This window comes from Amborella trichopoda, chromosome 12 (genome assembly GCF_054954075.1).
Source record: "Amborella trichopoda isolate Santa Cruz 75 chromosome 12, AtrichopodaSantaCruz75HAP2 v2.0, whole genome shotgun sequence".
NCBI lineage: Eukaryota > Viridiplantae > Streptophyta > Magnoliopsida > Amborellales > Amborellaceae > Amborella > Amborella trichopoda.
This window is the reverse complement of record NC_142347.1, coordinates 20,433,064-20,460,569: the sequence shown is the minus strand read 5'-3', so window position 1 is coordinate 20,460,569 and position 27,506 is coordinate 20,433,064. Positions and strand designations below refer to the sequence as shown.

At 38.3% G+C, this 27,506-nt stretch overlaps 1 long non-coding RNA gene across 2 annotated transcripts; it reads right to left on the bottom strand.

The window, feature by feature from the left end:
* Window positions 1-1,562: 1,562 nt before the first annotated feature.
* LOC110007531 (uncharacterized) lies at window positions 1,563-8,556 on the bottom strand. 2 transcript variants are annotated; one of them, XR_002281449.2, is made up of 3 exons: window positions 8,381-8,556; window positions 2,009-3,490; window positions 1,563-1,924 (listed from the first exon to the last, which is right to left on the bottom strand). It is a non-coding gene; the product is annotated as an uncharacterized LOC110007531 (long non-coding RNA). The 2 variants fall into 2 exon arrangements; XR_002281450.2 differs by having other exon boundaries at window positions 3,339-3,490; window positions 8,381-8,555.
* Between the last annotated feature and the right edge of the window lie 18,950 nt (window positions 8,557-27,506).

Here is a 27,506-nt window from a genome sequence, read left to right as displayed (position 1 = left end):
AGAGAGAGAGATGGGGGCGTGGTGGGGATGGGGGATGAAGTGAGTGAATGGCCGCATATCCACACCTTTTTTTTCATTACTTTTTATTTTTTAATATTATTTTTTATTTTTAAATTTTTCAAAGCAGAAAGTATAAAATGAGACCATTTACCTTTGATACAAAATGGACACATTAATCTTAACCATTAGATGTGAAATTGGGTGGTTGCAATTATTCCATTGACCAAACTCAAATTTCAAAAGAAATCTTCTTGAACTTTGAGACATCCAAACTATCAAATTTCACATCAAAAAGTTGTAACAAATTGTGACCACTTTGTATGAAAAGTAAATAGTCATATTGTATACAACCCCTTACAAAAAAAAATTTAATATAAAATTTTTATAAAATTCTTGTTTTGGATTACAAACAAAATCGTTTAAAGAGAGAATAAAAAATAAAGATGCCTCTAATTGGGCTAGGTTGAACTTAAATTTGGGGGAGCCAAGAACGCACTTTTTCATGCTGGTGGCCGAACCGGGTATTAATGAAGCAGTTTTCGGGTGGGGGCATGGTTCTAAGACAATAGTAGTTCACGTCACCGGGCATCACGGCACTAGCACAACCGTGATGTGTAGGATGCTTACTAACAAAATTGTGATACTCTTATCACATCCCAAACACTACCGTGATGGTTTCAGTTCATTTAGCAAACCACGGACCTATCACTACTAAGCCGCGGACCTAACACAACTATGAATGGTATTTTAGTCACAAAATAGCAAATAGTAATGAAGACGGGTATGAATAAGGTTTTAAAAAAATTGGAGTTTTTTTTCAAAAAAAAAGTTTATATAAAGTTGCAACATTAAAATGTAGAATTAAGTTGCACCTCAATAATCTATCATAAAAGGTAGTTTGATGTTGGAAAATCCTCAATATCGAGATATATGAATATGAAAAGAACAAAAGATTTCGAATCGCAAAAATAGTAAATCTTACAACTTATTATGGAGATCATCCATCCCAAACACTACCGTGATGGTTTCAGTTCATTTAGTAAACCACGGACCTGTCGCTACTAAACCACGGACCTAACACTTCTAGTCACAAAGTGGAAATAATATTGAAGAGGGGTATGGATAAGGTCTTAAAAAAATTGGAGTTTTTTTCAAGAAAAAAGTTTATATAAAATTGCAACATTAAAATGTAGAATTAAGTTGCACCTCAATAATCTATCATAAAGGGTTGTTTGATGTTGGAAAATCCTCAATATCGAGATGTATGAATATGAAAAGAAAAAAAAGATTTTGAGTCGCAAAAATAGCAAATCTTGCAACATATTATCGAGACCATCCATTTTCAAGAGTTTTATGTTTTTTATAGATCTACTTGATTTGAACTATTTTTTGAGTTTTAAAGTTTTAAAATTAGAGATGAAAATAGATTCTCAAGCCATCTTCATAATTTTTTTACACCAAAATTAAATTTGTGATAGAATTTGGAGGTGCACCTTAATTCGATTGTTTAAGGTTGCAACCTTATGCAAAACTTGAACAATAAGGTCAAAAAAGAGAGGATATTTTTTATAAGTTCCCATTTTACTTTCAGTTTTTTTTTTTAACGGTTAACTGTTCTATTAGCAAAGATAAGGGAGATACAAGATGACACAAAATGGGCTCCTACCCACAAGCCGGGAGCAACAGAGCAACATACCAGCAACCCACCGAGTGGGAACCCTATACAAAAAAATGAGACAAACCCGAAAAAGTTGCCCTATAAAAAAAAACCAGCAAAGTTTGCACAAATTGACAAGATATAAACAGAAGGATACAAAAGTCTTCTCATGGCCCAAGACGATGATCCCAAAAAATCAAGTAGATTTGTAGTAGCCTCCATCTTTAGCAAGGTTGTCCGCCTCGGCATTGGATTCCAACCAGGTCCCTGCAAATATGAGTGACGTCAAAAACCAGGGCAAGAGACCAGGGGCAAGCAGAGGTACCCAAAGCCAAGTAATAACATTCTTACCATTTCCCTCCATGATCAAAGGCTGGTTCCAAAGGGGATTGAAGAGTTTGAGGCCTTCCAGGAAAGCTAAGGAGGCTAGTTCCAAAGGGGATTGAAGAGTCTGAGGCCTTCCAGAAAAGCTAAGGAGGCTGGATCCAAAGGGTATTGAAGAGTTTCAGGCCTTCCAAGAAGGCTAAGGACACAACTGAGTGGGAGTGCGGATGTGCTTGGAGGAGGCTAGGACTTTTTCATTGTGGTCCCTAAAGATGCCACAGATGCCTGCCGGGCCAGGGTTGCCAACAGTGCAACCATCAAAGTTCAACTAGGTCTGTCCCTCAGGAGGTGGGGACCAACAGCAGCTCGAGAGTTACAAGGTGAGCTAGTGTGGAGCAACGCTAGCGAATTCTGGAGGAAAGCTGCTGATGAACATGTTTTTCATAGTTTTTGGTATTTCTTTTGTATTTTTTACTTTTTAAACAGTTTTTTTCCTAGCTGGAAACCTGACACAGGCCAGTTCCAGATTCCTCGAACCCCGCACATGGCCAGGTTCCACAGTCAGGTTATGCAATCCTACACTGATACTAGTACTCAGTTAATATCTCTCCATCAGAAGTGCCTATTCTGCAAATGATTTGAATTCAGGTTGTTCATTTCTTGAAGTGTGAGCAATGTATGTTGTGGCGGCTGAATCCAACTTCAGTGGACTGGAAGAATGCCATGAATCATTCAGCATCCAACATTCCCGCTGCATGAAACCTCCAACCAACCATTTGTAGTTGACAATTGACTGTGAAGATGAACTATCCTTCACAATTGATGGTTAAGGATACATGCAGCATACCATTTGTATGTTGCAACTATATGGTAAACAATAGCTAGAGAGGCTAGACTAAATAATATTTCTTATCATTCACAAAATTCCAATTATTCAAGTTTTCGTCATGATAAAGTTCAGCATACATATTTTTGGTGATTTTTCTATTAATAATTAAGATGGTTGAATACATTTCTATTCAAAATTATTTTGTTCCTCACATTAAACACGCCTACTGTGTAGATTTTGTATTTAATAGTATGTAGAAAATTCATAAATAGAGAAAAATGATTGAACAGTAAGTGTGCACAAATAAATAAGTACAACATGAGTATGGGATGGAGCAAGTGTTGTTTGGAACAAAAAAATATAATATATGCCATTTCAAATCAGTGAATTGTACAGTGTGCCAGAAAAATGGTACATTAAGCTAACATAGTGGCCACAATATTCCACTTGCAGTACAAAAAGAATTTTCAAATAGCTGAAGTATGATTGAGAGTACTACTAGTAGAGAGAATTGTGAGCTACACGGACCAATGGCTTCATTCCCCGGTTCTCCAACTATGATGCACCTTTTAGTTCATGTTTTCCTATTCTTGTAACCAAACTGTGTTTCTTTGTGTATCTCAACGGATGAAAGAACCGGAGAAGCCTTATTGCAATAATCATCATGGTCATCTTTGAACCTAGAACAACACGAAAGAGATGGTGAGGGAAAATCAACTCCATCAAACAGAAAGTAAGAAAAAATAGTCATAATAAATGTTTTGGAATGAGTAATTCGACTGACTCAATCTGATAAAATGAAATATAAAAAGTCAAAAAAGGTATAAAAAAATTATAATAGATAAAAATAAGAAAAAACTATAAGAGGTAATAGAAAGCATTAGATGACCAAAAAGATGAAAAGGAATCTACAAGAGATGGATTATTGAAATTTTGATTTAGATCCTAAGTAGTTTAGAGAAAAAAAAAAAGGAAATATGAAAGTTCCCGAATCATCTTAAAAACTACCAAAGTCATCTAAAAACTTAATTCTAACTAGTATGGTAGTGTTCTCCGTTCTTTTTTTTTTTGCATGTTTTTATTTTTTTTATATTTTTTACCTCCTCTATAAGGGTGGGGCGAGTTGCCGTGGAACTTGCCCCAACTCGGCCTTGGCCTCAGTACTCAGCCCAGTCCAAGTGGACTTGGTCGAGTCCCATAACACTGGTTATAATAAACAAGAAACATCTTAAAATGCAAATTTCATCGTACATTAGGCTTCCCTTTCGCTATCAACATCCAATACATACCCAGGAAGGCATGAACTAATGATATAAGCAAAAATAATTCATAGTTTGGTTTCCCATGAATCTGAAACACATCTAAAATAAGTATCAGCGCGCTAAACCTTTACCTGCCAATGATGCACATAAATGATATTATTTTTGAAACACTTGCATTTGCATCAACTACATACACGACCATTCCTTCTCATGTGCAGCTGGTTTGGCCTATTAAGATCAACAAATAGGATGACCCCTAAGTCAAAGTCACAAGTTGCATCAACTGTCACCAACCAAGTGGAAGAACACGGTTTAGGCCAGTATAGATGCATGGCAACTCAAACCAGGTCATGGGTGGTTCTAAATGGTGGCTGCTTGGCTTCACTCAAGCTATGGAAATCACATGGTTGAGCAGGTTGAGAATTAAACTTTAGCATTAATCTGCCTGTTTGTACTCTTACCGTTAGATTGATCAGAAAGCTTCTGACAAAAAAAGTTTAAAAAGGGTATCACAGTTATTATGTATTAGGTTTTCTAACAAAAACTGCAATTAGGTGCTCTGGCTTAAGGCTTTAGTCTCATAGTTGCTTCAGGCTTGTACGTTTGGTTTGTTATGGATCAGAGCCTATTGAGCAAGGTCATAAAATTTTGCATGTTTAACAGCCCTTGAAATGTAGAAACTACTGCTGCGGGTGAGAGTCAGTATTTAAAAGAAGAAAACAAAACTCAGAACTTCACCATAGAGGTATATCCCCTACAAATAACATGAACACTAATCAGAAAATAACACAAATGAGAACTTGTAAAACAAACCAAGAATGCCCAAAACCATAACCAGCTAATCTTGGGATCATGTACGAGTCTTCCAATTATGCCTTAGATTGCATAGACGAAGAGCTGTAATTTGGATAATAGTAACCACTGAATCCAGAAACTCTGCACATTCAATTGATAGCTTCATCCCCACAGGGCATGCACATTCAATTTATAGAACCCCCTTCCTCCACATTATATGCATTTTTTCAGCAGCCTGCACCAACAATAACCCCACCATTTGTAGGGACCCACAGTCGGAACTCTCAAAATTTGCCAGCACTGCTAGTTCAAAACCGTGGCTAGTGGCGAGAGATTTTAATGCTCTCGCCTCTAATGCACCCATCTATGAGCACCCAAAAAAAAAAGTGGTTACCCCATCCCTAGGAAGCACAGAATAGATCTCTTAACTATGATACGTAATTCCCGTCTTTAGACATAGGAAAACACTCCTATAGTTTCACGTGAAGAAAAACTCGAGCAGTACGTGCCACCATTCTCAAAAACCACAGAGTTTTACCATTGGCCCAATCAGAGAAACAATCAGGCAGTAGGGAATGCTCGGGACCATTGTCACAGAGTAGCATGATATACGCACTACTTGTATATGACGGCACTTGGGTGGGTGGGTGGGTGGGTGGGTGTGTGTGTGTTTGTGTGTGAGTATATATTTATATATATATATATATATATATATATATGGAGAATCAAAGGTCAGCCAGCTAATTGACAGCTACAGTAAATGCCACTGGCCCAGATTGAATCTGGGCCTATCCAATGATCACGATTGCATTTCATATTTTAATTTTAATTTTTTTCTACAAATCCAAATCACTTTAAATTTGGAGCATCTATTTTTTAAAAATAGTAGAATCTATTAAAAATATTAAAAAAAATAATTCGCAAAAAATAAATTAACCAAAATACCCCAAAAAGTTTCATGAGTATTTTGATCAATTTATTTTTTGCGAATTATTTTTTTAATATTTTTATTAGGTGTGCCAAGATAAAAAGAGTGGATGCCTGAAATTTCATATTATTTGGATTTGTATAAAAAACATGAAAATTATATTACAAAATACAGTCGTGACCGTCAAAGTGGCCAAATTCACTATTCCATTAGCCCATGGGCTGACAGGTTCTAGTTAGGAATCGAGATCCCTATAAGATAGGGGTTGAGATCCTCTAATGAGGGGAGCGAGCTCCGCTTCGGCTCCAACTCCACGATGGCCGGAGCGAGATTCCAAGTGGGGATTGTCACCCCCTAACCAATGCTCCCATCATCTATGGGCAAGTCCAAACAAAACTCAAGACATCCAAAAAGCCCTAAAGAAAATTGAATTTTGAGGTATTTAGCTCCGTTCACCTGGCAGTGAGGCAATTGGAGCACAAAATGGATATGGTACAAGAACAACCTGAGTCATAACCAATGGAACTTGCAACATACAATGAAGAAAGAAGCTCACTAACGAGCTTTCCAAAGAAAAAGTATTCATGGCATCTAAAGTCAAAGGCAAAGTTGGTTCACCCAAGGTGACTGTTGCTCCAAGTTCTATTTTGCAAAAACTATGACCAGTACGTCTCTAACAGCCATCTCAAAGCTCAAGAGAAAAGATGGCGCAACAAGAAAAAACAAAGAAGGAATCATCCATGAAGACCTTGATTGTTAAAACAATGCCCAAGGTAATATGCAGCCCATCTCACTTAAATCAAATGCTCCTTATGGTTCCCAAATTTCAGAATAAGAATACGACTTTCTTCAAATAGAAGTATCTTCTGAAGAAATTGCTAACACCCTCATCAGTCTCACTCGAATAAACCCCTGGACACAATGGATCTTCCCGAAAATAGACGTATATATAAACAAGTCTTAATCGCCCACGAACTAATCCATAGCATGGCAAATAAAAAACGTAAGCACCTTTCACCTCAAAATTGACCTCCACAAGGCTTTTGATAAAATCAAAAGGGAATTCCTAATTAATTAGCTGTAAAGATATAAATTTGAGGAGAAATTAATTAATTGGCTTAAAATGTGCATCACCACACTATCACACCCTTTGGATAACTCAAGGGAAAAAATAGGCTCAAACAAGGAGACCCCTTTTCCTCTTATCTCTTCCTCAAAGCCATGAAATGTTTTAACAAACCAATCAAAAAAGGGACTATGGAAGGAAGATTCAACCTACATAGGATCCCAAGAGTTTCTATTGAAAAGTATCCCATCCACATCATGTGTGGAAAGGCGGAAGGCTACACTATGGTTGAGATTTCACAAGACCACATCTAATGGCCAAACATTAATTTCATATTTTATTTTTATTTTTTATTTAAATAAAATATTCATCTGAAGTTGCAGGTTTACATTTGTAAAAGAGAACTAATTAAAATATTTTTAATAAATGGTGACCAAAATACCCCTAACTTTATTTTCATCAATATTTTTATATAAAATATCTTTTACTAATTTTATTTAGTTCTACTTATAAAAACTGAAGCTAAAACCCACATTACAAATTAATGTCATTTTTAAATAATAAATAAATAATGAAAAACGAAATCCATTTTTGACCTTTCGATGAACCTGGTTCAATCTTAACCATTAAAAGGTGCTCGTGCGCCTTTGAAGTGTCCACAGCTTGTGGATTCAATACTAGTAAAAATACCTAAATCAGCCTACAAAACAACTCCATAAACACAAGCATATTCTTCTTCAACACCTCCAACTTCAAAAATAACTAAATCAGCCAATTAATATAATGCAACTAAGCCTGTGGTCCAGTTAGACCTGTTGATCAGGACTGGTTCATAGGACTGGTGAATTTAGAAATAAAAATAATATATATGGAAAATAATGAACTCCCAAAAAAATACAGAAAAATATAAAAATGCAGATAATATCTAAAAAGTAAGAAAAAAAAAATATTACAAGAAAAAATAGCCCATCAAGCATCAATAAGTCATTATGCAGGCAACTATTTCAGGCGCAAAACATGAAAACAATTGCACAAGAAGCCCATAATCGTGAATATAGACTAATGAAAGCATAAATAAAGTACAACAATACACTCCACAGTTCTTAACAACTCCACAATCCCGTAGCACTTAGAAAGTTAAATTCTTTTACATCTTCAATAATATTACAAGTGATATATTTATATTCAGGCACAAAATCTCAAATAAAATCTGAAATCAAATGGAATCACTATCAATAGTCATCATCTTCATTTTCTTCCTTTTCTTGGCGGTTTTCGTTTTATGTTTTAAGGCCTTTACAAAAAAAATTTAAGCTGTTTAAGACCTTTACATATTGTAAAAGCCCTTCAAAAGAATCTAAAATCGAAACTGGAAAAGAAAACAATATTTCACAAGGTTATTTTTTGGAAAAGCCCTAATTTTCTAAAGCCAAAAACATAATTTTTTTTGCAATTACTTCTGCTTTTTCTAAATCCAAAACAAAACAAAAAAATATTAAAATAAATAGCACAAGCTTACTTAGAGTGTTGAGTGTTGGTCGGAATATGATTGAAAAACAGGCCGGAATCTCCTCGTGAAAATGTGGGAGAGAGGGTGTTAGGGGAGGCGCGGGGAGAGGAGTGGAGGGGAGAAGAGGAGAGGAGAGGAGAGAGTGAGATAGATACAGAGCGAGGTTTCGCAAAAGCCTTTTCCTGTCTCTCTCTAAAATTGTATTTTATACCCGCTTAAACCCTAATGATTATATTTACCAATATGCCCTTTTAGAAACCCAAATGGAGGGGAAAAAAAAAAAAAACCTTTTATGTTAAAAGATGAGAAAAAGGGAAGGCAATATCTTTTGGGAAAAGTTTATATGAAGCCGAGGCTCTAAACAATTAAATTTGAGCTTACTTCAAAAATTTCATTAGAAGAAGTTATTTTGATGGGCAAATGTCCTCAAATTGATCATCTCAACATCAAGATGCATGGACATGAGAAAAAAAATGGATTTCAATTTTTGGAAATAGTGTATTATATAGCATATTTTTTGGCCGTCAATTTTTAAGATTTTCAAGTTTTCATAGATCTATCAATCTACACTATTTTTGAAGCTTTAAACTTTATAAATAAAGATAAAAATATATTTAAGGCTTTCACAAATATTTTCAGTATTGAAACCACATTTCTCGACATTATTTGAAGGTCGACTCTAATTTGATTGTTTAGAGCCTAAGCTCTATTCTATGATGGCACTGATTTAGTGATGACTTCCGTTTAAATGAAATGTTCATATTCGCTATCTTGATTTGATATGCATTTATGCTAAATTATGACTTTATATTGATAAACTGTATTGTTGTCACATATGGATAGAACCACCGCAAATGCATAACACTAGACCTGCTTATTGGGCTGTATAGTTCATCCAATTATTTCTCCTCTACTTGTAGATCAATAGCGGCAGGTATAGGGTTGGAAGTTCGTGCTTGGCGGCTGGAAGACAAAGCTAGTGTTCTTGAAGAAGGTGCTTAAACCTTATTTATGTCTGGGTTGTTTGGCCCTGGTTTTGTTTTGTTCTTGGTGGATATGTCTAATATTGGGCCTAGATGCCCCGAACTGAATGTAATATTTTGAAAGATTTTTATATTATGAATTTTGGTGTGCGGAGTTTTGCCTTACTCTTCTACTAGTTAAGCTTGTTGCTTTAACTCTCGTCCATGGTTTGCTCGATTTTCGAATATAAATACATTGGGTCCACTCCTACTTGAGTGACAAACGCTACATTGAATCACGAACCCGCGCTCGATCGCCCGTCGTCGTGTAAAGTACGGTGGTCGGGGGTGGTCATGACAGATATGGTATCAGAGCAGCTAGAAGCGAATTCTTGGCCTAAGAAGTTTAGGAGAGTCCTTAGATTAGTTTTGGGGTAGGCAAGTAACTGGGTGTTCCTGTGACTAGGTTAAAAGATGCCGAGAGCTCGTAACCACAACGCGAGTTCCAGTAATGAAAACCTCGAGGCACTCGACAAGTTTTACAAGACTCTGGGGGCTATGACCCAATTGATGAAGGAATCGATGCCAACCCAATCTACCCCTACGCCCGAGCAGAATGACAGTAGCCTCTTACAGAGGTTAGGAGAATGACGCCCCCAACCTTTTTAGGGCATGGAGGAGTGGAGAAGGCTGAGAGGTGGAAGAAAAAGATAGAGAAGATCTTATAGGTGTTACACTGCTCAGATGAGTAAAAAGCCAGGCTTGGGGCCTTTATGCTAGAAGGGGAAGCAGAATACTGGTGGGACTCGGTGAGGCAGGCTTGGAGAGAGATAGGGACCGAGGTCACCTGGGAAAACTTCTTGACAGCGTTTGAGAAGTACTTCCCTGATTCCGTCAAAGAAAGGAAGGAAGTAGAATTTATCGAACTCCAGTAAGGGAGTATGACCGTTGAACAATACGCCACTCGATTTGCAGAGCTTTCTAGGTATGCGCCCCACATCATAAATACCGAGGTGCGAAAGGCGGCAAAATTTGAAAGGGGCTAGCGATCAGATATCAGGAGTAGGGTGATGTCGGCCAACATAAAGTCGTACACCCCGATGGTAGATCATGATCTAAAGATGGAAAAAGATTGCAAGGATCACAGGTTAAGGGAGGAAAGAAAAAGGAAAACAACATCGTAGAGAATGTTTGGGAAGAAACCTTGGCAGTCTTCAAGGAGAAACGCCAGAGGGAGGTCGTACCCACCTAACCCAAGGATCCCGAAGAGTCTTCCGAGCAATATGGACAATGATCGACGCCCGATTTATTCTTATTGTGGGAGAAGCAACCACACTGTCGTGGAATGCTACCGAAAGAAGAATGTATGTCTAAAATGCGGCAAGCCTGGCCACTAGGTGAAGGACTGCCCAATGATAAAGATCGAGGATAGCTGGAAGACCCGAGAACGAGTGTTCATACTCACTGAACAAGAGGCTAAGGCATCCACCTTGGTGATCAGAGGTATGCTCTCAATTTATGATATTAATGCTAAAGTCTTAATTGACCCTGAATCCTCTTATTCATTTGTTGCACCCCATTTTGCTCGTTACATGAATGTTGCACCTGCATGTCTCAATTACACTTTAGTAGTATGTACACCGGTGGGAGACTCTATGGAGATTGATAAAGTATATAAACAATGTAAGATTACAATTAATGGGTGTGACCTGCCAGTAGACCTGATCCACCTAAATATTCAAGACTTTGATGTAATTCTAGGCATGGATTGGTTGTTTACAAACCATGCCACCGTCGACTGCCATGAAAAGACGGTAACCTTTAAACGTCCAGATTAAGCGAAAGTACACCTTGAGGGCATTAGCGATACTTCTCCTCTGCATTTTATCTCCGCCCTCCGGGCCTCTCGCCTCTTGGCTAAGAGATATGTAGGATATTTAGCATATGTAGTAGAGAATCGAGATGTTCAGACCCAGTTGAAAGAGACACCCATAGTAAAAGAATACCCTGAGGTGTTTCCAGATGAATTGTCATCCCAACCTCCAGAAAGAGAAATTGAGTTCGAGATAGAGGTATACCTGGCGTCGCTCTCCTTTCTAAAGCCCCTTATAGAATGGCCCCAGCTGAATTGAAAGAGTTAAAAGAGCAGTTGCAGGAATTATTGGTTAAGGGATTTATCCAACCTAGTGTGTTGCCCTGGGGTGCACCAGTCCTGTTTGTGAAGAGAAATGATGGGTCCTTGAGATTATGTATTGACTATAGGTAGTTAAACCAGGTGAAAGTACCCTCTGCCTAGGATTGATGACCTCTTTAACCAACTCCAAGGAAGCCCAAGTGTTTTCGAAGATTGACCTTAGATCAGGTTATCATCAATTACGGTTCAAGGAGGAAGACATTCCAAAGACTGCTTTTATAACTCGATACGGTCACTATGAGGTTCTTGTGATGTCCTTCGGGTTAACCAACGCCCCTGTTGTGTTTAGGGATTTGATGAATAGGGTGTTCAGACCCTTCCTAGATGACTTTGTAGTGGTGTTTGCCGATGATATCTTGATATATTCAAAGAGTCGGAAACTGCATGAACAACATCTAATGATGGTCTTGCAAACTTTGAAGTCGAAAAGATTGTATGTTAAGTTGAGCAAGAGCGAGTTTTGGCTCCTCAGTGTGGCCTTCCTTGGGCACATTATTTCTAAGGATGGGATCACGATCGACCCCTTTAAGCTCGAAGCCGTACTTAAGTGAGAAAGGCCAACAAATGTGACTGAGGTTCATAGCTTTCTGAGACCATCATGGTATTATAGGCGCTTTGTAGAACGATTCTCAGAGATAGCGCTTCACCTAACTCGGCTGACCCAAAAGAATGCAAAATTTATATGGTCAGAGGAATGTGAGAAGAGTTTCCAGGAATTTAAGAAGAGACTAGTCACAGCCCCAATATTGGCCTTGCCCGAGGGAAATGAAGACTTTGTGGTTATACCGATGCATCCTATAAAGGGCTCGTATGTGTACTTATGCAGAGAGGTAAAGTTATTGCTTATGCCTCCAGATAGCTAAAGCCACATGAACAAAACTATCCCACTCACGACTTGGAGCTCGCGGCAGTAGTGTTCACATTAAAAATCTAGAGACACTACCTCTATGGGGCCCAATTTAAGGTGTTCATGGACCACAAGAGCCTCAAGTACCTGTTTTCCCAGAAAGAGCTAAACATGAGGCAAAGAAGATGGATGGACTTAGTGAATGATTATAACTGTACAATTGATTACCGACTAGGCAAGACCAATGTAATGGTCGATGCCTCAAGTCGAAATGTTGTGGTTTCTGTGGCACATTTAATGATTCAATAAATGAAGTCGTTAGAGGATGTAGCGGAGTGACACCCATCCCAGCCCCGTGATGAGTGGAAAGGAATGTTGTCGTGTTTAAGGATGGAACCCCAACTTCTTCAGTGAATTCGAGCGACCCAAAAAGGAGATCCCCAGCTGATAAAAATCATTGAAGAAATGAAAATGGGAGGAAAGGAAGATTTCTTTATAAGCAGTGATGACTTGTTAAGGTTTAGAGGCCGAGTGTGTGTTCCTAATGATGAGAAGATAAACAGGGTTGTCCTAGAGGAAGCACACCACTCCCGCTACTCTGTACACTCAAAGAGTACAAAGATGTACCAAGATTTGAAAAAAAACATTCTAGTGGAACAACATGAAGCGAGATGTGGCACATTTTGTAGCTAAGTGTTTGATATGCCAGCAAGTGAAGGTAGAACATCAGAGACCTACAGGACTATTACAGCCCTTACCCATACCAGAATGGAAATGGGAACACATCACGATCGACTTTGTTTCTGGATTACCGAGATCAAGTGCAGGGCATGATAGTATCTAGGTCGTGGTGGACCGATTAAGTAAGGCTGCTAACTTCTAATCGGTTCGCATGACCTATACTCTAGATAAACTGGCTCAGTTGTTCATCAGAGAAATTGTGAGATTGCATGGAGTGCCTATTAGCATTGTGTCAGACATGAACACTAAATTCACCTCCAGATTTTGGGCAAGTCTGCAGTCAGCATTGGGAACCAGACTTGCATTTAGCACCGCCTTTCACCCACAAACAGATTGACAGTCAGAGAGAACCATCTAGACCTTGGAGGACATGTTAAGGGCGTGTGTCACTGACTTTAAGGGAAGCTGGGAAGACCATCTACCCTGATAGAATTTGCCTACAACAACAGCTTCTAAGCCAGTATTCAAATGGCACCTTATGAGGCCCTGTATGGAAGAAAGTGTAGGTCGCCCATCTGTTGGGACGAGGTGGGCGAAAGAAGATTATTAGGGCCAGAAATGGTTTAGATGAGTTATGAGAAGATTTCTTTGATTAGAGAGTGGCTCAAGATAGCCCAAAGTCAGCAAAAGAGCTACACCGATAATCGCCAGAGAGACCTCTAGTTTGAAGTAGGGGATCGAGTCTTCCTGAAGGTTTCACCAACCAAGGGTGTTACGAGATGTGGTAAAAAGGGGAATTGAGACCACGATTCATTGGACCTTTTGAAGTCCCGGAAAGAATTGGAAGCGTGGATTACCGACTTGCCCTGCCACCTAAACTTGTCAGCATCCACATTGTCCTCCATATATCACTGCTAAGGAAATATCAACCTAACCCGTGCCATGTCTTGGAGTATAAACCAATCCCACTTATGGAAGACTTGATCTATGTTGAGCAACCAATTAGGATTTGGGACAGAAGAGTATAAGTGTTGCGCAATAAAAAAATTCCCTTAGTCCAGGTACAACGACAATATCATTAAAGGGAAGAATCGACATGGGAACGGGAGGATGAGATTAGGGAGAAATACCCTCACCTTTTTAGTTAATGTTAATATGATTTTGAGGACAAAATCCATTTCAAAGGGGGCATGATGTAAGGGCCACAATTTTCTCCCAAGCTAGTATCATCGCATGGGAAGAGGGATGTAATGTCGAGCGAGAAGGCGTAAGGATTTTCGTCACGAGCGAAAGGCGTATGGAGTATTGCCATTCGAGGCATCGCCTCACGTGTTTAAGGAGCAGTGCCAATTGGAAGAGAAGAGAGTAGCACGCCCGTTGGAAGAGAAGAGAGTAGCGTGCCCTTTCAAGACAACCCACTGGTGAAGCCAAGGGAAGCCCGTGAAGGCAATGAGTGAGAATTTGTGAGAACATGAGAAGTCAAGGTAAGTGGGTTTAGCTTTATTCATCCATGAGTGTTGTAAAAATGTTGAAATGGATTAGATGATATAAAGGAAAATATGAAGAATGAATGGGTTAACATGAGGTAGAAGTTTCAGTTTATGCTTCTCAATGCCATGGCTGTGTCTACCACATGTATAAAAACTCATGAAATCGCTCACTGTGAGACTTCTTATCACGAATACTGTTCCAAGCCCAAAGTGTAGCTTGGCTAAGAAATATTAAGTGTTCTTTAAAAGTATATTAACTTGAGAATGTGAATTTCTAGAACTGCGAATGTTTTTGCATCTATGTGTTCGATAACCAAATGGCGTCCAAATAGGACCAAATCGATCCCAAATGAGATACATGTGTGTATACTCGAAGTTTACTTCATTTTTCATGATAATATTTTGCATGGATAAAAAGGATATGGCCCTAAATGTCGAGGCATGGCACTGTTCACAGTCGCTGCTATGTCCAGCAATTGTGACCTTCTTTGGGCAATGCCTTTGACCTAGCTAATGGTTTCTAAAAACCTTGAAATTACCGCCATTGAAAAGATTTATGAATGTACTTAAAGTTGCATGTTTTGAGATGTTTGAAACTCCCCACGGATTTTGAGCTATGACCCGAAATGCGCAAACACGTCACTGTGCATGTTGCAGGGAAATTTCCAGCAACTAAAGCTCACTTTGTACTAAGATATTGACCCATCAAAGGGCACCCAAATTCCTTCAAACTACTATTTTTTTAAAGAAATGTGGATTAGCTCAAGGTTTCATGTTTGACGCAGCCTGAAACTCTCCCTACATTGGGAGCTACGCCCATGCTAAGAGGGGCATGTCACTGTTACTTGTCACTGCATAATTGTATGACCATGCGACACTTAGTTATCATGATATATGATAAATGTGAATTCCATATGATAAATTCCATGAGAATGCCATAAAGATATGTGAATGATGCCATGTAAACTGCACTTTGTGAGAAAAAGGGCCACGAGCGTGATAATGATGAAATGAATTAACAATGAATGCCAAATGCTACTGAGAAAGCTTATGTGTAAATGCCATATGATAGCCCTTGAAATGCATATCTTTTGCTAAATGCTATGATGTTATGAAATATGATTCATCTGTTATAAGGCAATGAATGGGCACTACTTATGATGTTATTGACCACTACGCGGTGGGAAACTTACCGGTAGTGGATACTGTTATGATGATGCGATGAATAGCCAGTGCTTATATTGTTATTGACCACTACGCGGTGGGACACTCACCGGTAGTGGATACTATTATGATGATGTGATGAATGGCCACTGTTTATGTTGCTATTGGCCACTCTATGTGGGACACTCACCGGTAGTGGATGCTTCTATGATATTGCCTGCTACGCGATAGGACACTCATCGATAGTAAGGAAAGAGATGCCGACATATCCCCTAACCTGCATAATGATAGGAACGAGTTAAGGGAGAGGATAGACGGTCGCACCCTAGATTTATGAAATGATATGTAATTGATGCCTTTCAAAGTAAGGGCCTATCGAAACCCCAATGCGCGTTGGGGACTGTGTGAGAGTGTTGAGGGTATTACGAAGTGGATACCCCATTTATTATTACCCTGCCTCTTGTGTGATGGTAGAGGTCTTAAGCAGCAGGATTGACTTAGCATTATAATGATGGAATGATTTATGATTTCACTAATTCAAGGCTCTAATCGCATTGATTTAGTGATGACTACCATTTAAATGAAATGTTCATATTCCCTGTCTTGATTTGATATGCATTTATGCTAAATTATGACTTTATATTGATAAACTGTACCGTTGTCACATATGAATAGAACCACCACAAATGCATAACATTAGACCTGTTTACTAGGCTGTATAGCTCATCCCATTATTTCTCCTATACTAGTAGATCGATAGCGACAGGTACAAGCCTGGAAGTTCGTGCTTGGCGGTTGGATGACAAAGTTAGTGTTCTTGAAGACGGTGCTTAGACCTTGTTTATGTCTGGGCTGTTTGGCCCTGGTTTTGTTTTGTTCTTGGTGGATATGTGTAATATTGGGCCTAGATGTCTCGAACTGAATGTAATTTTTGGAACTTATGAATTTTGGTGTGCAGAGTTTTTCCTTACTCTTTTGTTAGTTAAGCTTGTCGCTTTAGCTCTCTTCTATGGTTTGCTCGATTTTCGAATATAAAGACGTTGAGTGTACTCCTACCTGAGTGACAAGCGTTACATTGAATCACAAACCTGCGCTCGATGGCCCGTCGCCACGTAAGGTACGGTTGTCGGGGGCGGGATCGTGATAGATATAACCAAAATACCCATCCATAAAGGAAAAGATTTGGCAGTGGGCTGTGGAGTCGACCAGCATCTTGATAAACGGGAGGGGGAAGTCATCCTTGGGGCAGGCAGTGTTCAAATTGTGGTAGTCAATACAGACCCTGATTTGGCCATTCTTCTTCTTGACTGGGACAACATTTGCCAGCCATTTTGGGTATTTGACTTCATGTTTGAATCTTGCTTGGCTGAGAATATTCACCTCATAACTGATCTGTGAAGAAAGTGTAGGAAAATCAGCAGCATCGTGCCTCGCTCGAACGACCAATTCATGCCGTTGACAAGCCCGATCGATGCAAAACTAATTCAATTGCTTGCATAAGGTTTTGATTTATCTCTGAACTGAACTCCATACATGATGAACGATCATATTTTGTGCACGAAGCCGACGAAGTGACTGCAAATTTCGTCGCCGAAATTTAGAATTCGGCCAAACTTCCAAAGTTGCAAAACCTTCGTTCGAACACGGAATCGAGGTGCATTTGTTGCCCCGTGATCATGACGGCATGCTCAGTGTACTCCAACGAAGAAAACACAGAAAAACATCAAGGAACGAGCACACAATCAATTTGAAGTTTTAAGATTCATTCAAATTTCAAGTCACCTGATCGTGCCCTAAAAACACGATCCATGGCTCGAAGTTGGTATCAAATCGATCACCATTCCAAGCCCTACAAGAAAACAATCATCTTTCGATCAACCAGGCATCGGAATGACCCCGGATCATCCATGCAAGATCACAGAAGTTCTAGGGCAACACAGGGACTGTTCTGAAATTCCACATATTGTTAAGAAGGAGCAAATCTATCATTTTATACCTTATTTTCTAATTTTCTTTAATTCAATTTAATCTTAATTTTAAGCAATGAGGATTACTTTTGATCATCCACCCATGTTTGGGATAAATTCTATATATACATTGTACCATCATTGTACGACAAAGGACTCAATCCCTCACAAAAAGAGAGAGTTTTTACTTAATACAGTTTCTCTTTCTTCTCATTGTTGTGTCATGTTTGGAGAGAGCGAGTAAGGTGAGAGAAACTTTTGGACCGGTACCCTCAGGCTTGAGGTAAATCTTCCCTCTCTTTTTTGTTCTTCTTTTCTTCTCTCTCTTCCCCCCTTTTCTTCTTCCTCTTCTCCATCTGAGCTCCTCTCAGAGACCATACATGACAGTGGCAATGTCGTGCATGCCTCTTCTGCAGTCTCACAGGTCTCTCATGGCGACAGTAGTGCCATGTGCGAACTTCCTTCTCTCTCCGTTTTATTCTCTATCTCCCTGCGAGATTGGCAGATGACGCTGCTCATCGCCGTCTGCGCACATATCCTTGATGTCTCAGCGAGGAACAGGGGTAGCAAAACTTATTGCCGTCCGTGTAGGCTTCACCCTGTCATTTGACTATTGCAGGCAGCGATGCCCATCGTTGTCCGCAAAGGGTCGCGGCAATACCCGTCGCCCCGTGCAGGCTCGATCCACACCTTTCTATGCCCGTCGTCATGCGCCTCACGAGAGGCAGCTACCGCGCGACCTGTGAGAAGTTATCGACGTGCTCTTCGCCAGAAGCTATCGTCGTCCGTAAGGAACATGTTGTCTTTTTACATCGCCAACGGGGATGCTTATTGCTGTCCGTGGGCTTCTCTCGTATTCTGCATTTAGCGTCGTGTGTCTTGTAGGGAGCTATCGTCGTGAGCCTCACCAGAAGCCATCGCCACCCGCATTTGGCACGACATCTTCTCATGATGCCAACGGAGATGCCCATTGCCATCTGAGTTCTTCCCCCTCCACCGTCTCGCTCTCTTTTCTCTCTTCCCTTCTCTTCACTCTTTTCTCTCCTCACTTGATTGAGGGTGGACTTAGCCTAGCACCGCCATATTGGCCTCGGTTTCCAGCGGTATTGCTGTCGTGCTAGTCCTGAGTACCATGCCCGTCTTGCTTCCACTCTGAGTCGGTCACTGTCTAGCTATTAAGTTAGTCTCGTCCCTTCATAATGTTCTCTTCTCTTTTCGACCTTCGCTCAAACCTTCCACTTCATTACTCTAAACCTCGCACATTCTTAGCCACATGAATGTGCATTGCTGTCACACCCCAAGAAATTTCAATACAGATATTCCTGAGATGTGACTGTTAAAACATATATACATCTCTTGATAGGACAAATTTACAGTGGTGAGTTCTTACAAAGTAACAAAAGAAAGCTAGCACAACAACAATATCTTCCAAGGTTGATCTTGACTAGCACTCAAAATGAATCCGCAGTTATCCTGAAAAAAATGTTTACCATAGTTTGATGAGTTTGGCTACTCAGTAAGTGATCATCATAATCCCAAAAATAATCATGCGTGAAAGATATCAATATTTTTAAAAAAGAGATCTATTAACAGAAATGCATCAACAGTTTCACTTTCAATAAATGCATAATTAAGTATAATCCGAATAATTGAAATGCATATAACACTTTAACGGCAGTGCATAATTCAAAGGATTTCACAAAATACCCTACTGGTGTCCCAAGTAGGTCACCTATATACCCCATCAGCGTCCTGATGGGTCCACTTAATCCCAATCGGCGTCCCAGATAGATCCACTTAATCCCTGTAGGTCCACTTATACCTCACCGGCGTACCGGATGAGTCTACTTAATCCCTACCAGCGTCCCTGATAGGTCCACTTATACCTCACTGGCGAACCGGATGAGTCCACTTGCATACTTAAATTATTTCTTTAAACATTCGAAAGCAGTAAATATCATGTACTCAACATATCACTGAAATCATTAATATGAATTTCACTGACACCTTTAATAACAGTCACTTTCAATAACATTTCAACCAATCAAATATTTTGGGCTCAAGTTTAGAAAGGTAGCAGTTCGTAAAGACATTCTAGCATAATTGCCAATCTAATATGTATAGAAAAACTCTTATGGAAATTCAAGGATACGGATTTATCACAATTTATGAGATGTTAATTTGAAAATAAACATTTCACAACAATGCTATAATTAAATGCAAAAGTATCAATTTTCAGATAATAAGGCAGTCATTTGCACATGAAATTTACAATGTCCAAATATTTAAAAACAGTAGAAAGAAATCTCACAATTTTACTAAAAGCAGAAATATCACATTTATTTCTAATAATTTGATAGTATCTAAAATTTTCTAACAATAGACAAGAAAAATAAATAAATTTATTTTTCTAAGAATTTACAGCGTTTAAAATTTCTAACACAGATAAAATATCACAATTTTTATTAAAAATATTATTTTTCAAGATAATGAGGTCGTGTGCGCATAAAATTTATCGTGCTTAAAATTCATGATAATAAGAAAAAATAATTATTTTGTTTTATTTTTAAAAAGAATAGATTATTTTTATAGACAATGAGGTCACTTACACACAAAACTTATAAAATAAAGATCCTGGACGGAAATATCACTATTTATTAAAAACAGACTATTTTCAGGAAGACGAGGTCACTTACACACAAATATTTGAGAGGGAGCTTCCGATAAAAATTCGGCTAGAGAGAGGAGTTCACTGTGTTTCGACCATAGAGAAAAATCTCATAAGTTTTCTAAGGTAGGAGTCCTCACCTCTCTGAATTTAAAGTCTACTAATATATTATTTTTTTCTTTTATTACGTTATAGGTGTGAGCGTTAGCTTACGCTCTAAATGCCTAAAGCCCACGTCCTTTAGTGGACGTGGCAAGAGCAAGGAAGCAACAAACCTTTTAAACCAAAAGCTTTTAAAAGTAACGATGGTCCCTAAGGACCATCATGTTCAAACGAATTGTCATGTATTAAAAGTTTCCTTCTTTTTTTTTGAAAGTTTAAGATTGTTACATTCTTCCCCCCTTAAAGAAATTTAGTCCTTTAAATTTATGTACCTGATTACTGAAAAAGATAGGGATATTTTTCTCTAATATCGTCTTCTCGTTCCCAAATCGACTCTTCTCTTGAATGGTACTGCCATAATGCACGGATTAAAGGAATCTCCTTCTTGCGCAACACTTGCACCCTTCTATCCAGTATCAAAATTGGCTTCTCAATGAAGGATAGGTCCTTTCTGATCGGTAAAGGTTCATATTTCGAGCTATGAGATGGGTTGGGCTGATATTTTTGTAGTGAATATACATGAAAGACATTATGGACATTTGCCAATTCGGGTGGTAAGGCAAGTCTATAAGCGACACCTTCGATTCTTTCCAGGATTCTAAATGATCCGATGTAACGTGGGCTCAGCTTTCCTTTCTTGCCGAATCTCATAATGCCTTTTATTGGTGAGATTTTTAGGAAAACTCGATCACCTTCCTCAAATTCAAGATCTCTCCGTCGGTTATCGGCATAACTCTTTTGCCGACTCTGAGCTGTCTTGAGCCTTTCACGAATTAATGCTATTTTATCTGTGGTTATCTGGATAACTTCTGGCCCCAAAAGCTTTCTTTCAGCAACCTCGTTCCAACAGATAGGTGACCTGCATTTTCTTCCATACAGGGCTTCATATGGTGCCATCTGAATACTGACTTGAAAGCTATTATTATAAGCAAACTCAATCAGGGATAAATGGTCATCCCAGCTTCCTGTAAAGTCAATAACACAAGCCCTCAGCATATCTTTCAAGGTTTGGATGGTCCTCTCCGATTGTCCATCAATTTGGGGGTGAAAGGCAGTACTATAGGTGAGTCTCGTCCCCATGGCTGACTGTAGTCTAGCCCAAAATTTATAAGTAAATCAAGTATCCCTATCCGATACAATACTGAACGGAACTCCATGCAAATGCACTATTTCCTTAATGTACAACTGAGCCGGTCGATCCCAAGCGTACGTCGTGCGAATCGGTAGAAAGTGGGCAGCTTTGGTCAACCGGTCCACAATTACCCAAATGCTATCATGTCCTGAATTTGTTCTAGGTAAGCCAGAGATAAAATCCATAGAGATGTGCTCCCACTTCCATTCTGGTACGGGTAAAGGCTGCAACAACTCATTGAGCCTTTGATGTTCAACTTTTACTTGCTGGCATGTTAGGCACTTAGATACAAATAGTGCTACCTCTTTTTTCATATTGTTCCACCAAAAGGTTTTCTTCAAGTTCTGATACATTTTAATACTTTCGGGATGTATCGTATAACGAGAGTGATGTGCTTCTTCCAAAATAGTTTTCTTCACACTCTCATCATTCGGAATACAAATCTGACCCTTGAATCTTAGCAAATCCTCACTACACATAGAGAATTCGTCTCTTTTTCCTTGCTTCACCGCTTTTATAATTGTTATAAGCGGTGGGTCTTTCTTTTGTGCTAATCGAATCTGTTGGATTAATTGGGGTTCTGCCTTAATGTTGACAATCATACTTACCACACCATTAATGGACAGAGTCGGATGCCAATCCACTATTTCTTCTAACAATCTCATTTCTTAGATCATTAGATGAGCTAAGACTCCCGTAGATTTTCTACTTAGAGCGTCGGCCACAACATTAGCTTTTCCTGAATGATAATGGATTGTACAATCATAATCTTTTAAGAAATCCATCCATCTTATCTGCCGCATATTTAAATCCTTCTGAGAGAAGAGGTATTTCAAACTCTTATGATCCGTGTATATTTCGAATTGCTCACCATATAGATAATGCCTCAATATTTTCAAAGCGAATACTATTGCAGCTAGCTCCAAGTCATGAATTGGATATTTTTTCTCATATTCTTTCAACTGTCTGGATGCATATGCCACTACTTTCCCATATTGCATTAATACACAGCCCAAGCCTTTATGTGAAGCATCACTATAAATCACAAATCCCCCACTCCCCTCAGGAATAGTTAAAATAGGTGCTGAAGTTAATCGAACTTTTAGTTCTTGAAAACTCTCCTCACATTCATTTGTCCACTCAAATTTGACATTTTTCTGTGTCAATTGAGTCAATGGGGTTGTGATTCGAGAAAATTCTTTTACAAATTTTCTGTAATATCCTGCCAATCCCAAAAAACTTCGAACTTCAGTCACATTACTAGGATGTTTCCAATTAACAACGGCTTCAACCTTTAAAAGATCAACTGATAGACCTTCCTTTGACATGACATGTCCTAAAAATGTCACTTGTTCAAACCAAAATTCACATTTACTAAGTTTGGCCAAAATTTCTTGTCTCTTAATATTTGCAATACCATTCTTACATGCTGTTCATGTTCCTTCTGATTCTTGGAATAAATTAAAATATCATCGATGAATACCACAATAAATTTATTCAAAAATGGCTTAAAGATCCGATTCATCAAATCTATAAATGCAGCCGGTGCATTGGTTAATCCAAAAGGCATGACTAAAAATTCATAATGGCCATACTTTGTTCTGAAAGCTGTCTTGGTAACATCTTCACTTTTAATCTTAAGCTGATGGTATCTAGATCTAAGATCAATTTTTGAAAACAGATCTAAGATCAATTTTTGAAAACACATGTGATCCTTGTAATTAAACAAATAAATCATCAATTCTGGGTAATCGATACTTATTTTTCACTGTCACTTGGTTCAACTGTCTATAATCAATACATAATCTCATAGTCCCATCTTTCTTTTTAACAAACAGTACCGGAGCACCCCAAGGTAACACACTGGGCCTGATAAAACCTTTATCTAATAATTCTTCCAATTGTTGTTTAAGTTCCTTAAGTTCTGCAGGTGCCATTCTATAAGGTGCTTTAGAAATTGGGGCTACCCCTGACAATAATTCAATAGAGAATTCAATTTCCCTGTCAGGCGGTAATCCTGGTAATTCTTCAGGGAAAACATCGGGAAATTCTCGGATGACTGGAATGGTATCCGAATTTATCTCTTCCTTCCTATCTTCTTTGATATAGGCAAGAAAGCCTTGACACCCTTGTCGAAGGAGGCGATTAGCTCGAATACAGGAGATTAAATATGATGGGGAGTCTTCTTTGATACCATTGAAGTAAAATACTGGTTGATCCGAAATACTAAAGGTAACCATTTTCTTGTAACAATCAATACTTGCATGGTATGCAGAAAGCCAATTCATGCCTAAGATTACATCAAAATCTTGAATTTCTAGGAGTATTAAATCAACCAACAGTTCCTTTTCTTCTATCTTTATTACACAGGACTTGTACACTATATTGGTGTCAAGTGAATTTCCCATTCGATGTGGCTACCTCTAGAATGTATTCTAATTGTTCTGGTTCTACCTTTAAGTGGCATGCAAAGTGTGATGACACAAATGAATGACTAGAACCAGGATCAATCAAAACATGAGCTACTTTTTGAAAGATAGTAAGAGTACCTTGGATCACTGATTTTGAGGCCTAAGCGTGTTGCTCGGTGATCGCAAATACTCTTCCCTTCATCTGAGGCTTTTGAGCTATCTCTCCCTGCTTTGGAAGCTGTTGCGTCTGTAAGCTAGGACATTGTCTAATCTGGTGTCGTAATTTTCCACATTTAAAACAGGCTCCGGTATTCCAATAACAAGGGCTTGATCCATGGTTTTTCCCACATTTTCTACGTGGTTCTATTGGGCTTTGAAATGGCAAGGGTCTTGGCTTCTTTTTTAGCCGTTCAAACTGTTGTCGATTAGATGATGTAGGTCTAACATGACTTTTCTGATTTTTCATCTTTTGGTAATCTTCGCAATCTTTTTCGACAATTTGGGCTCGATCCACTATTTCAGCATAAGTTCTCAATTTTAAGACTGATATCTTGCTTCTAATAGCTGGCTTGAGACCCCTTTCAAATTTTTTCACCTTTCTTGCCTCATTGTTAATCATATGTGGTGCAAACTTGGACAATTCAGTAAACTTGGCCTCGTACTGTGCTACTGTCCGGTTTTCTTGGATTAATTCCAGAAATTCTATTTCTTTTTTGTCTCGAATAAAATATGGGAAATACTTTTCATTAAATGCCTCTAAAAATACTTCTCAAGTCAATGGTTTATTTTCTTTGACCAATACTCCTTTTGTCATTCGCCACCAGTGTTGTGCTTCACCTTTTAACATAAAAACTGCCAAGGCCACTTTCTTATCATCAGGACATTCCATCCCTCGGCTTCCAGTGGGTTTATAGCACCCTTAAAAGAAGGTGGGTTTAATTTCTTAAATTGATCGATATCACTCCCACCATTTCTCGGAACTGACTGCCTGAGTGGATTGTTGTTTTCCATCTGATGTTGCAATAGAGTAACCATATTTTCCAAGGCTTTGTGAATTCCTTCCATATTAGCTTCAGCTATTCTGGATCTTGACTTCATCCCAGTCTGTAAATGCAATAAATGAGATTTTAAGTATATTCTTTTTTAAAATTCCTAAGAATCTTAAACCTATTGCTCTGATACCATAATTTGTCACACCCCAAAAAATTTCGATACAGATATTCTTGAGATGTGACAGTCAAAACATATATACATCTCTTGATAGGACAAATTTACAGTGGTGAGTTCTTACAAAGTAACAAAAGAAAGCTATCACAACAACAATATCTTCCAAGGTTGATCTTGACTAGCACTCAAAATGAATCCGCAGTTATCCTGAAAAATGTTTTACCATAGTTTGATGAGTTTGGCTACTCAGTAAGTGATCATCATAATCCCAAAAATAATCATGGGTGAAAGATATCAATATTTTTAAAAAGGAGATCTATTAATAGAAATGCATCAACAGTTTCACTTTCAATAAATGCATAATTAAGTATAATCCGAATAATTGAAATGCATATAACACTTTAACGGCAGTGCATAATTCAAAGGATTTCACAAAATACCCGACTGGCGTCCCAAGTAGGTCACCTATATACCCCATCAACGTCTTGATGGGTCCACTTAATCCCTATCGGCGTCCCAGATGTGTCCACTTAATCCCAACAGGTCCACTTATACCTCACCAGCATACCGGATGAGTCCACTTAATCCCTACCGGCATCCTGGATAGGTCCACTTATACCTAACTGGCGAACCTGATGAGTCCACTTGCATACTTAAATTATTTCTAAATCTCTTTAAACATTCGAAAGCAGCAAATATCATGTACTCAACATATCACTGAAATCATTAATATGAATTTCACTGACACCATTAATAACAGTCACTTTCAATAACATTTCAACCAATCAAATATTTTGGGCTCAAATTTAGAAAGGTAGCAGTTCGTAAAGACATTCTAGCATAATTGCCAATCTAATATGTATAAAAAAACTCTTATAGAAATTCAAGAATACGGAATTATCACAATTTATGGGATGTTAATTTGCAAATAAATATTTCACAACAATGCTATAATCAAATGCAAAAATATCAATTTTCAGATAATAAGGCAGTCATTTGCACGTGAAATTTACAATGTCTAAATATTTAAAAACAGTAGAAAGAAATCTCACAATTTTACTAAAAGCAGAAATATCACATTTATTTCTAATAATTTGATAGTATCTAAAATTTTCTAACAATAGACAAGAAAAATAAATAAATTTATTTTTCTAAGAATTTACAGCATTTAAAATTTCTAACATAGATAAAATATCACAATTTTTATTAAAAATATTATTTTTCAAGATAATGAGGTCGTGTGCGCATAAAATTTATCGCGCTTAAAATTCATGATAATAAGCAAAAATAATTATTTCGTTTTATTTTTAAAAAGAATAGACTATTTTTATAGACAATGAGGTCACTTACACACAAAACTTATAAAATAAAGATCCTGGACGGAAATATCACTATTTATTAAAAACAGACTATTTTCAGGAAGACGATGTCACTTACACACAAATATTTGAGAGGGAGCTTCCGATAAAAATTCGGCTAGAGAGAGGAGTTCACTGTGTTCCGACCAGAGAGAAAAATCTCATAAGTTTTCTAAGGTAGGAGTCCTCACCTCTCTAAATTTAAATTCTACTAATATATTTTTTTTTCTTTTATTAAATTACAGGTGTGAGCGTTAGCTTACGATCTAAACGCCTAATGCCCACGTCCTTTAGTGGACGTGGCAAGAGCAAGGAAGCAACAAAGCTTTTAAACCAAAAGCTTTTAAAAGTAACGATAGTCCCTAAGGACCATCATGTTCAAAAGAATTGTCATGTATTAAAAGTTTCCTTTTTTTTTTTTTTGAAAGTTTAAGATTGTTACAATTGCCCTAAGACAAGGGTGGGTCATTTTGACCCATTTTTCTTGCAAATTAACCATAAAAGTGTTGTGCAAAAAAACAAGGAGATTACAGGTCAAGGGAGGCAATTCTGAACCAGCTAAAGCAGTTGGGGGGCTTTCCGACATGATCTAAGAGGGCTTCCACATGAGCCAACCCTAGTAAGTCCCCGAACCCATCTTAAAATTCCACTCTCATCGGTTGGTATACCTGCCCTTGCTCTTGAGCAAGGCTCCGAGAGAGCGATCTCAAATCTTGGGTTAACTAGAAACCCGAGATACGTGCAACCAGATCACCTAGATCTAGAGGGCGAGATCGAGGCACCTAACCAAAAGTCATGCAGCTTGCCAGATTTGACATCGAAGGCGCACTTTTAATGATTCGGCTTGAGCTAATGCTCTTGAAGTCAATCAAATATTATTTTTAGATTGGTAAGGTGGGCATCCGTAGTCTTGGATTTGACTAGGATGTCAT